Source organism: Ctenocephalides felis, unplaced genomic scaffold, assembly GCF_003426905.1.
Source record: "Ctenocephalides felis isolate EL2017-DRISC unplaced genomic scaffold, ASM342690v1 CF-g0.4_SCAFFOLD_03573, whole genome shotgun sequence".
NCBI classification, from domain to species: domain Eukaryota; kingdom Metazoa; phylum Arthropoda; class Insecta; order Siphonaptera; family Pulicidae; genus Ctenocephalides; species Ctenocephalides felis.
The window spans coordinates 18,205,066-18,215,801 of NW_020539727.1; the positions used below are offsets into that span (position 1 = coordinate 18,205,066).

General features: G+C 26.9%; 1 non-coding gene across 1 annotated transcript; it reads left to right on the forward strand.

Annotated features, from left to right (window-relative positions):
• Positions 1-4,307: 4,307 nt before the first annotated feature.
• Trnav-cac lies at positions 4,308-4,380 on the forward strand. Its single transcript has one exon. It is a non-coding gene; the product is annotated as a tRNA-Val (tRNA).
• Positions 4,381-10,736: the final 6,356 nt, after the last annotated feature.

The following is a 10,736-nucleotide window of genomic DNA, read 5'->3' on the forward strand; positions in this document are numbered from 1 at the left end:
AAATTGTTTTTTCAAAATTAATTTTTTTAGCCAAGTTTTGGCTATTTTAATTAAATATTCTATTAAATATCGACTTCCACCATCTGTATATATTTATACAATGTGTATTTAACTCGTTTTAGCATATGGTTTTATGGAAATTTTATTTTAAAAAAAGCAAAACAAGTTTTATCAGAACGGCGAAAGCCAAAGTGCGCCCACGAGGTTATTCTAAAAAAGAACCGGGTTTTGTTTTGGTTGCTTTCTTGGATTAAACTTGTGTAGAAAATGATCAAAAGATGGCTGTAACGTTTGTGAGAAACTTCAGGATGGTCAAACGTTTCGATAGTTTATTCGATCCATCCTAAATAAATAATAAAAGATATTAGGCAAAAACTAATAATAAAAGATCATAAAAAATAATAAAAGATCATAAAAAATAAATAACAAAAAATGTGGAAAAGTGATGTAAAGAAGTTTTAATTATAAAAATAAGCTTAACAAACAATTGCATAAACTATTAAATATATTAATACATTAATAAATAATTCATTGCATTTTAATATCACATTTTATTAACAAGCTTTTAGGGACACACCGTTTGTATTAATATGATATATAAAAGAACAGTTCGGGCATAACGCAACTTCCATTGCATTTTCACAGATTTACTCCCGAGTCGCGCTTAAAGAAGTTTAACTTCAAAAATATAAGAATTTTCAATTCACTTACAAAATACTATTTTTTTATTTAAATTACCACATAAGCCCGATTTTCGATATTATTCGTTTACAGAATTTATTCTATTCTTCGAGCTCTTCAGGCCGCACCGTTTGTACTACAGCTTTGCAATTGTAAAATGTCTCTTTTTACTATATCTATTAAATAATAAAAATACGCCCTTCGAAATATATTTTTGTCAATGCCTGCTTTTCGCACTTATGAAATATTCTCACGTTTTCGCAATAACGTAAAGAAACTCACAATAGAGCGAAAATGCGAGGAATTCGCGAAATCGTAAATTGAAAAATCTCAAATTCAAATCTGTTTTGGTTGTGACAAACTTTTATGTACTGCAGTAAGAAGAAATATTTAAATAAAATATTCTAGACTTAAAAGTTGTGAGCTAAATGGAATTTGCAAAACTGCGAAAAATTATATATAGAATAAATATAAAGAAATTAAAAAGTTCTGTTGAAAAATGCTTTAATAAAAAAAGCCAAGTCTTCAATTTTAATTGTTTTCCCACTCCATAGGGGCGCCACTAATCAGAGCGCGTAAATTCACCACTAGGTTGGAGTCTCCGATAAGATTTATATATAAGTATTTATAATTATATTTATATTACGGATACATGATTAAATTTAGTATGTACAGAAAATAAATTATCTTAATTGAATTAATTACAGTAAAATACAAATATAAAACAATATTAAGCTTAACATTAGTATTATGTAATGCAATAACTTGAAGAAAAAATGATTATAATATTGAGATAGTTTATTTAAGGCTTGTATATCTTGAGATTCTTCTTATGGTAAAAAAATCCTTTAAATATGCAATGCAATTTTTATTTGAGTCCCATATCTGGAAAATAAAAATTAAGAGAAGTATCAAAAAAAATATAATATGAAAATAATTGTAATGATAAAATACTTAGGGTAGAAAAAAAATAATATGAAAAAGATAAAACTTAATAATTTGAATAAATTAAATGAGAACAAAATATACGAGTGCAAAATATATTTTCCTCCGTCAGTTATTTATGAATTTGGGCACAGTACGCCATCTGTTGAGTGCGCAAAACACTAAAACACGGAAAGTCACATTTGTTTTATGTTTTGCTGACTTTTTAACTTCCCGTAGGGTAGTTATAGTAATGGGCCGAAAATCGAAAATGAAAATTTTTGCATTTCTCGACGTTTTGAAAGTTTCTGAATATTTTGGCATACCTCAGAAAAAATGGATGTTTGTGTGTGTACAATATTTCGTCCACGTTTTCGGGTGCACGGATCAACCGATTTGAATAGTTTAAAAACATTCGATCCCTGTTGATAGGGAGATGTGCTGTTTAGTTTTTGACAAAGGCAGATCCTGCCGTTTCGGAGATACGTAGCAAAAAGTGTAGAAAATAGAAATCGAGCTTTTGAGAGATCGTAGCATCGGATTTGAATGATCCAAAAACATTCAATTTGTAATGACGGGGAGAAGAGGTGTTTAGTTTTTGGCAAAGGCAGGTCCAGCGGTTTTGGAGATACGGAGCTAAATATGTAAAAAATGGCAGTTTTTGAGAGAACTAAGCGTCCGATTTGAATGTTCTAAAAAACTTTCTGCTTGTATTGACAAAACAATTGCTTTGAGGATAAAAAAATATTACATTTTTTTATTTTCATAAAATATTTTTGTAATTTTGGATTTAAAAATTCAAAAAATTGCCCAGGCTAAGCACAGTCTAAGCGCCACTCTGGTACAAATGTTTACACAAGTGCGTTTAGACTGTTTTGTTTACGTATTGGAGCACTTTTCCAATTTTGTGAAAACTATTGAAAAATGTGAAAATGCCGTCAAGCTAAGCACAGTGCAAGTGAAAATGTCGCACAGAATTATTTGCAAATGCTGTTTAGACTGTGACTATACGGGAGCACTTTTTCAATTTTGTGCAAATTAGGCAACTATTTTTTTTTGAAATTTTCAATTTCAAATTGAGTTCTAGAGATATATTGATTTATGATTTACATTTGATTTGCTCACTCAGATATAACAAGATAGCAAAAATAACGAAAGTTACAGTATTATATTTGAAAACATTCAGTATTTCTCGAACATTTCGTTACGGTACGGGAAGTTCCAGCAATTTGCCTTAAGGCACGATGCCATACACCACTAGTTCTATGTTGACTTCGAGTGCAATATGATATTTACAATGAAGGCACGTCCGTCAGTCTTTATTTCCTGCACTAAAGGCTTTACTACAGACCGGAACATCCGGTCAGATGGTTCGTATATTACGCGACTCGCTTAAGACGACAGCTGATCGAAAAATATACTCTTTATTATTAATTTTATCTAGTTTTACCCTATCTAACTTAAAAAGGGTGCTTTCATATAAAGTTTGTGAGCTATTTGACAAAAACCAAAAAATGTCCCGAATTCTCTAATGATTGTGCTATTAAATCCAGAGTCGGATATGACAAAATCTCCGATACAACTCCGCTCGAATTCACTCCGAAGAAGAATTTGTGTCAGAGTGATAATTCCGGAGTGAGTAACCCATTTTTAGTTTGCACATACGACAGAAAAAGTATATCTCTCTATCGAAGAAATGGGAATTTTGGAATAAAAACTTCGGTTTTCTTTCCTGTATTTTTTTATTACCAGCTCTATGTCTATTAGTGCAATAGCTCGTCGCCGGAACTGTACACAAACGGGAAATTAAACACAAAAAATCATATTGCAACGCTTGGACGGAAACACTACATGTGCAATCGTCTATGGGCTATTTTTGCCACGGACGAATGGCCAATAAAATAAAAACTGGTACAATAAAGTTTATAAAACAAAACTAGATCGAATATTCTTGGGAAAGATGAACTAGAAACTCCAAGGAATGAATCTGATAGAACATTCTTGGAACAGCCTACAAAAAATACCTGATACATCATTTTAAATATTAAAAATATTAATCATGTTAATTTCTGACAGGGCCGAAATTATAAACGATTTACTAAAGTACAAATGATTTTGGTAAACTCTGGTAAACTTTTGTGGCCAAATATTTATTGTAGAAAGTTGCAATTTGGACAAAAAATATTTAATGCACTATTTAAAATGTTAAAAATAGTCTTCACTAATGTAGTGAATTTTATCTAGTCATACCCTATCTAACTTAAAAAGGTTGCTTCCATATAAAGTTTGTGAGTTATTTGACAAAGACCAATGTCTTGAATTTTCTATATTTATTGCATAAGAATGCCCTAGAAAATGTTGTAAATTTTATCTAGTTTCACCCTATCTAACTAAAAAAGTGTGCTCTCATATAAAATTTGCGAGTTATTTGACAAAAAAAATAAAAAATGACCCAAATTTTCTATTTATTGCTACTAAAGAATGAAATATCGAATCAAAGTCGTTTTATTCAAAACTTTTATATCGCAGTGTATGAAAGTGTTTTCTAGGAAATATTGTAAATTTTATCTAGTTTCACCCTATCAAACTTAAAAGGGGTGGTTACGTATGAAATTTTTGAGTAATTTGACAAAACCAAAAAAATGTCCTGAAAATAAAACATTTTCAGTATGTCTATATGTTTTAAGCATTGAGAGAACGTGGTTTCCGTAGTGTAGTGGTTATCACGTGTGCTTCACACGCACAAGGCCCCCGGTTCGATCCCGGGCGGAAACATAATTATTTTTTTTGCTAAAAAATAATAATTTAATTTTTTTTTTATTTTTATTGGCTTCGCTTACTCGAGCATTTAGCCGCCTACATTATTCTATACAATCATAATCTTTAAATTTTTTATACTATCTTATTCATATAACCGTATTCTTTCTATATTTCCGAACTTATCTTAATTTCTCTCTACTATCTTCTAAACACTTCTATCTTCTTCTTCTATACTTCTCATTTCATCTTCTAAACTCTTCTTACTTCAATTCATTTTAATTCTAATTCTCTAATTTTTTATACATTCTGATTATTTTTACACACATATCTCTTTTTACAATTCATAATTCTATATTATTCCAACTTAACTACTTTAATTTTTCAAATTCTTGCCGGAGATTCGAACTCAGAACCTCCAGCATGTGAATCGGAAACGCAACTCTCGATCTAATACCGCCACAATTTAAATTTAATATATTTATTTCTAATATTAAATATATTCACTCAAAGTCAACAATATAAGAACACATCTTCTTGGGTTCTTATAGAATGTCCACAAAATAATAATCTAACAAGTAAACAGAAGTGTGCAAGTGCGTCATTATTGTTAGACAACATACTGCGTCATTATAAACGACTAATTTTAAATTTTATGTACCTTTATAAATTGTTTTTTAAAAAAATGACACCTGGGGTTAGCAAAAGGTAAAAATTTTTTTAATTGACGTTTATAAATCTATTAAATTTTTTATAATACCATTTATCATTATTATGTTTATTCCGTTATTTTTAAACAGGTGAGATAACAGGCATGTGTTTTTCTGAGCAATTACCTCAGGAATTAGGGCGACCTCGTGTCTTGTACCCTTGAAAGGGTCGGAATCGGAAAATACACATGCAAAGGGGTTATTTATTTACATTCGTCATTATTACGATCGTCAGACACGCGATTCTAAATATTCTATAGAATATCCTATATATATATATATATATATATATATATATATATATATATATATATAACATGTGAAATATGCAGAATCGATGGGAATAATTTCTTTATTTTTTATTTATCTATTATAAACACAAAATAAGTTTTGTGCCTAAATTTATATATTTTTTGAGGTAAAACAATAATTACTAGTTAAATCAATAATGAACTATCGTTTTTTTTGATCGGATCAAAAATCGAATTTTGGCAGTCCAAAAACGACCAAAATGTTGGATAAAATTCGACTTTTTTTTTAAAACGCCGCAATTTTGTCAATTTTTGATTTTTTCTCTTTATCGTAGTTCATTTTACAGACAATATTATCTAGTTTAACGAGAATTTTTTTTAATTTCATCCACGTAGAAGGCCGGAATCACTGCAGCAGTGAAGGGCCTTTTTTTCGCGCCGTTGGAGATCGACGATAACTTAAAAAATATTTAATTTTTTTCTTCAAAAATTTTACTATGTATTCTTAAAACATGTGTAAATATATTCTTAAAATTTTGAAATGATTGATAAAGTATCTTTTTTAATATAAATTCCCAAAAATCACCTTTTTTTAGGCGGTTACACTAGTTGTGCCTCTTAACCTAAAACTTTGAAAGAATCAGGTCAAATGCAAATTTAGCCTACCGGCTACACCTGGAATGCCCTATTTCTCCGAGGTTAAGTAAAAAATACTTGCTTTATAAATACTATTATATACATATACATATAAGTAAATAAGTTATATAAAAAAACTAAATTTTTTATGACTTTATATATATATTATTTTTGTAGTTTTGTTCCAAGGTGATCCATTAACCTTGTTATATAAAATCGTTTGTTCCGCAAATAACAAATAATGTCGCGTTATCGCCTGAATCGGCATTAATATTTCAAACTTATGTCTTTGTATATATATATATATATATATATATATATATATATATATATATATATATATATATATATATATATATATATATATATATATATATCGATCAAACATATATTTTTAGCATACGATAAAAAAACGAGACCTTGTAATGGTAAATAAGATTTGTTATGGGATTGAAAGATTCGTTTGAGATTTTAAATATTAAATTATTTTTGTACAATTTTGAGACATACAGCAAAATTGTTGCAAATTTTATCAGCTATAATTCACTAGTACACAAAATTTAACTACAAACAATAATTTTATAATTACAAAATATGTAAAAATGTACCCATACAAACCAAGCAAATTTTGAGTGTCTTTGCTTTTATAACAATACCTATTGTCCTAAATTTAAATTCATTTCATCAAGCAATGTTTTTACAAACTTTTGATATTTAGCAATATTTTAGAAAATTTAATTAGCTTTATTTTGGTATAACACAAATTTGCAGTATATACAATAGTTTTGCAGTTACATAATAAAATATACTGTAAACGCCTCAAAGTTTTTACGTATACAGCTTTTTAAGTGGATTTTTGAGTAATGAATTATATTTGTACATTTTTGGGACACTTGGAAAAAATATTGCTTATTTTATCAGCAATAACTTTCTGAAACACAACATTTAACTACAAATAATAATTTATTAATTATAAAGCAAAATCTGCACTAGTATATATGCGTCGTTAATTTAAAACCGTATTTATTGCAGTAAGTTTATATTTTTAAGTAAAATTCAGCACAAAAACACATTTTATGCAATTTTGTTAGTTATTAGATGTTAAAATAAAAATTTAATTTCAATTTATAGTTTTAAAGATACATAACAAAATATAAAAAAATGTGCTTCTAAGCGTCTCAAAATTTTAACGTATACACTTTTGAAGTGAAGTTTTCAGTACTAAATTATTTTTGTACAATTTTGGCAAATATGGAAAAATTGTTGCAAATTTTATAACTTAATAACTTATTTAATAACATTCTAGAATATAATTTTTTGCTTTATCTAATACTTTATTTTGCATACACCAAAATATAAAAGTGTCCGCTTGAATACACAATGAATTCAGAGGTTTTTTATTAACGAAACGCTAAGTATACGTGTTTTATTAAAATTTGGCACTAAAGCAAATTTTGGACAACTTTTATGTGTATAGATTATTTATAGATAATTTTATCAGCTACAATTTAGTAGAACAGAAATTTGATCTATATATAATAGTTTAGTAGTTATATAAAAAAATATAAAATATAAATGTACCCCCAAGCGCCCCAAAATTTTTACGTATACAGATTTTAAAGTGATATTTTAAGTAATGAATTATTTTGTACATTTTTGGCAATAGCAATAACTTTCTAGAATACACCATTTAACTACAAATAATAATTTATAAATTATAAAGCAAAATCTAAAAAAATGTACTAGTGTATACATCACATATAAAATGTGTCGTTAATTTATAACAGCATTTATTGCAGTAAGTTTATATTTTTAGTAAAATACAGCACAAAAACACACTTCATGCATATTTTTCATATATGACAATATTTTAGTAAATTTTATTAGTTAACAGATGTCATAATAAAAAATTAATTTCACATTATAGTTTCAAAGATATATAACTAAATATAAAAAAAATATACTCCTAAACGCCTCAAAAATTTTACGTATACAGATTTTAAAGTGGATTTTCAAATACTGAATTATTTTTGTACATTTTTGGCACATATGGAAAAATTGTCGCAAATTTTATCAGCAATAACTTTCTAGAATACAATATTTAACTATAAACTATAATTTATTAATTATAAAGCAAAAAAAGTACTAGTATATATATATATATATATTTATATATATATATATATATATATTATATCTTTAATACTTTATACCCTTTTTATTTCGACGAATGGGCTTCTAGTTACTTTGAATATATATATATATATATATATATATATATATGTATATATATATAAAACATACAAAAATGAATTCCAAATACAACTCCGTCAACGCCTCACACAAAATCCTAATTCTTTGATCAAATACAAACAAAATATATAAACTTATATAATAAAAACTTGCACTAACAAAATCTTGAATTTTTTACCTTCAGTTTTGAAGGTTTACCATCCCTGTACCACTTACAATATAGCGGTATGGTAGTACCATTTGCAATTGCACACACCCATATATCTCAATATATAAAAATTCAAGCATTGTTTGATTGGATTAGATTTAGGCATTAAGACATTTTTTGACAAATTTTTGGTATACCACAAACTTATTGTAAATTTTATGAGCTACAATTTTGTAGTACACTTCAATCAAGTACACAGAATACTTTTCTCGCAAACTACAAAAACGTAAACAAAAATCTAAACCAACTGTTAGAAACTAAGTCCTACTTCCCTGGCCAATTACACCCAAACCACATAACTCACAACAAAAAACTTTACACCAACAGAATCCTTGATCTTTCACCTTCCTTTACCAAGGTTTACCATCCCTGTACCACCTGCAATGTAGTGGTATGGTGTTACCTTTTGCATTTGTGTCCGAGAATGCGCATTGGTCGCCGCTCATTCTCATGTAACAGGTTAATAACACACGTCGGCCGGATCGTAACCGTCGCCGGATCGTACAAAAGTCGATTTTAAAGGATTATTTTGGTTAAAAATCGATGGAAAACGGTTAAAATTGGTTAAGAATAGTTAGTTAAATAATGTGCCAGTGGTTGAATTTTGTGCGAAGGTTAAAAGTGGTTAAAAAGTTGCCTGTTTGTGGTTAGTAGTGGTTTTAGTGGTTTGTTTTTGTTTTGGTTGAATATAAATTGAACTTTGTGTGTTTTTGTTAAAATTTTTAATAAAGTTCATTGATTGATTGTGATGTTCAAGATTTGTGTTAAAATTTGTGCAAAATTCTAAAATTTCTTTAACAAACTTATATAAAGTTCACGCGGGTTGTGTTTGCTCTTGACCAGAAATTTTGTATTGTTTTAGTGCTTTATTGTAAATTGTAACGGATTTTTTTTTGTTTTTGTTAAAATTTGCTTAAAATTTTGTAACAGAAATGCTGAAACAATTTTAAGATTACATTTGTGTTAAAATTTTGTTTAAAATATATAATTTTTTATAACGAATTAACCCTCGATGTGTAAATATATTTTTTTAAATTTTGTTATGTTTCTGCGATGTTTTTTGGCTAAAAAATTGAAAAAATATGTAGTTTTTGTTGTAATTAATAATACCATAGACAAAACGATATACAAATTACAGTTTGTGTTAAAATTTTGTCCAAAAAGCGTAAATATTCAACATTTTAACCCCGAAGTATTAAATTAATTTTTTACCAATTTGTTGTGTTTTTGCGATGTTTTTTGGCTAAAACTTAAAAAATTTAAGTAGTTTTTGATGTAATTTTTAATACTATAGATAAAACGATTTACAATTTATAGTTTGTGTTAAAATTTTGTCCAAAAAGCCAAATTTTTTTAAACAAATTTACACAAATTAACCTTGGAGTAGCAAATTAATTTGTTACCATTTTGTTGGGTTTCTGCGAAGTTTTTTGGCTAAAAAATCAAAAATTTATTTAATTTTTGTTGAAATTTATTACAGAATATATAAAGTAATCATATAATTTTAGATTTGTGTTAAAACTTTGTCCAAAAAGCCAAATTTTTCTTTAACAAATTTACACAAATTAACCCTGGAGTAGTAAATTCATTTTTTAAAAATTTGTTGTTTTTGTGCTATGTTTTTTGGCTAAAACCCAAAAATTTATATTGCTTTTGTTGTAATTAGTTACAGAATATATAAAGCAATTACATAACTATAGATTTGTGTTAAAATTTTCTCAAAATTATAAATTTTCTTTAACAAAAGTTGTGGCAACTTTCAAACAATTTGTTTTGATCTGGCTTAACAATCTTTGTTTGTTTTTAATTTTTTGGCTAAACTAATATTCGGATTTATTTTGCGTTTACTAAAATTTATTATATAACGACCAACAAATACAAGTTTTTGTAAAAAAAATCATAAATATAAATATTTTTAAAAATATTTGAATTTTCTAACCAAATGCCAGCACAAATTAGTGCTCACCTTTATTTTAATTTTTGATAAGAGTATTTTATTTATAAAAATAATTTAAATTGCTACTTTTATATAAATTATTTATGAAAAACGTGCTCAAAACCTCAAATATAGTTTTTAGACATACTATTTGTTTAAATTTAATACTAAACATTTATTAATTTGACGTTAGTGCTTTTATTTAAATTATTTAAACAAAAAATAGGAAATGAGGTCATGTAATTTGATACTAACAAAAAATATGTTAAGAATATTAAATATTTAATATTATAAATAATATGAATATAAAAATCATAAAAATTAATTACAACAATTACTACGATTTTTTTTTAATTTCTGAAAATTTTATTTACATATAT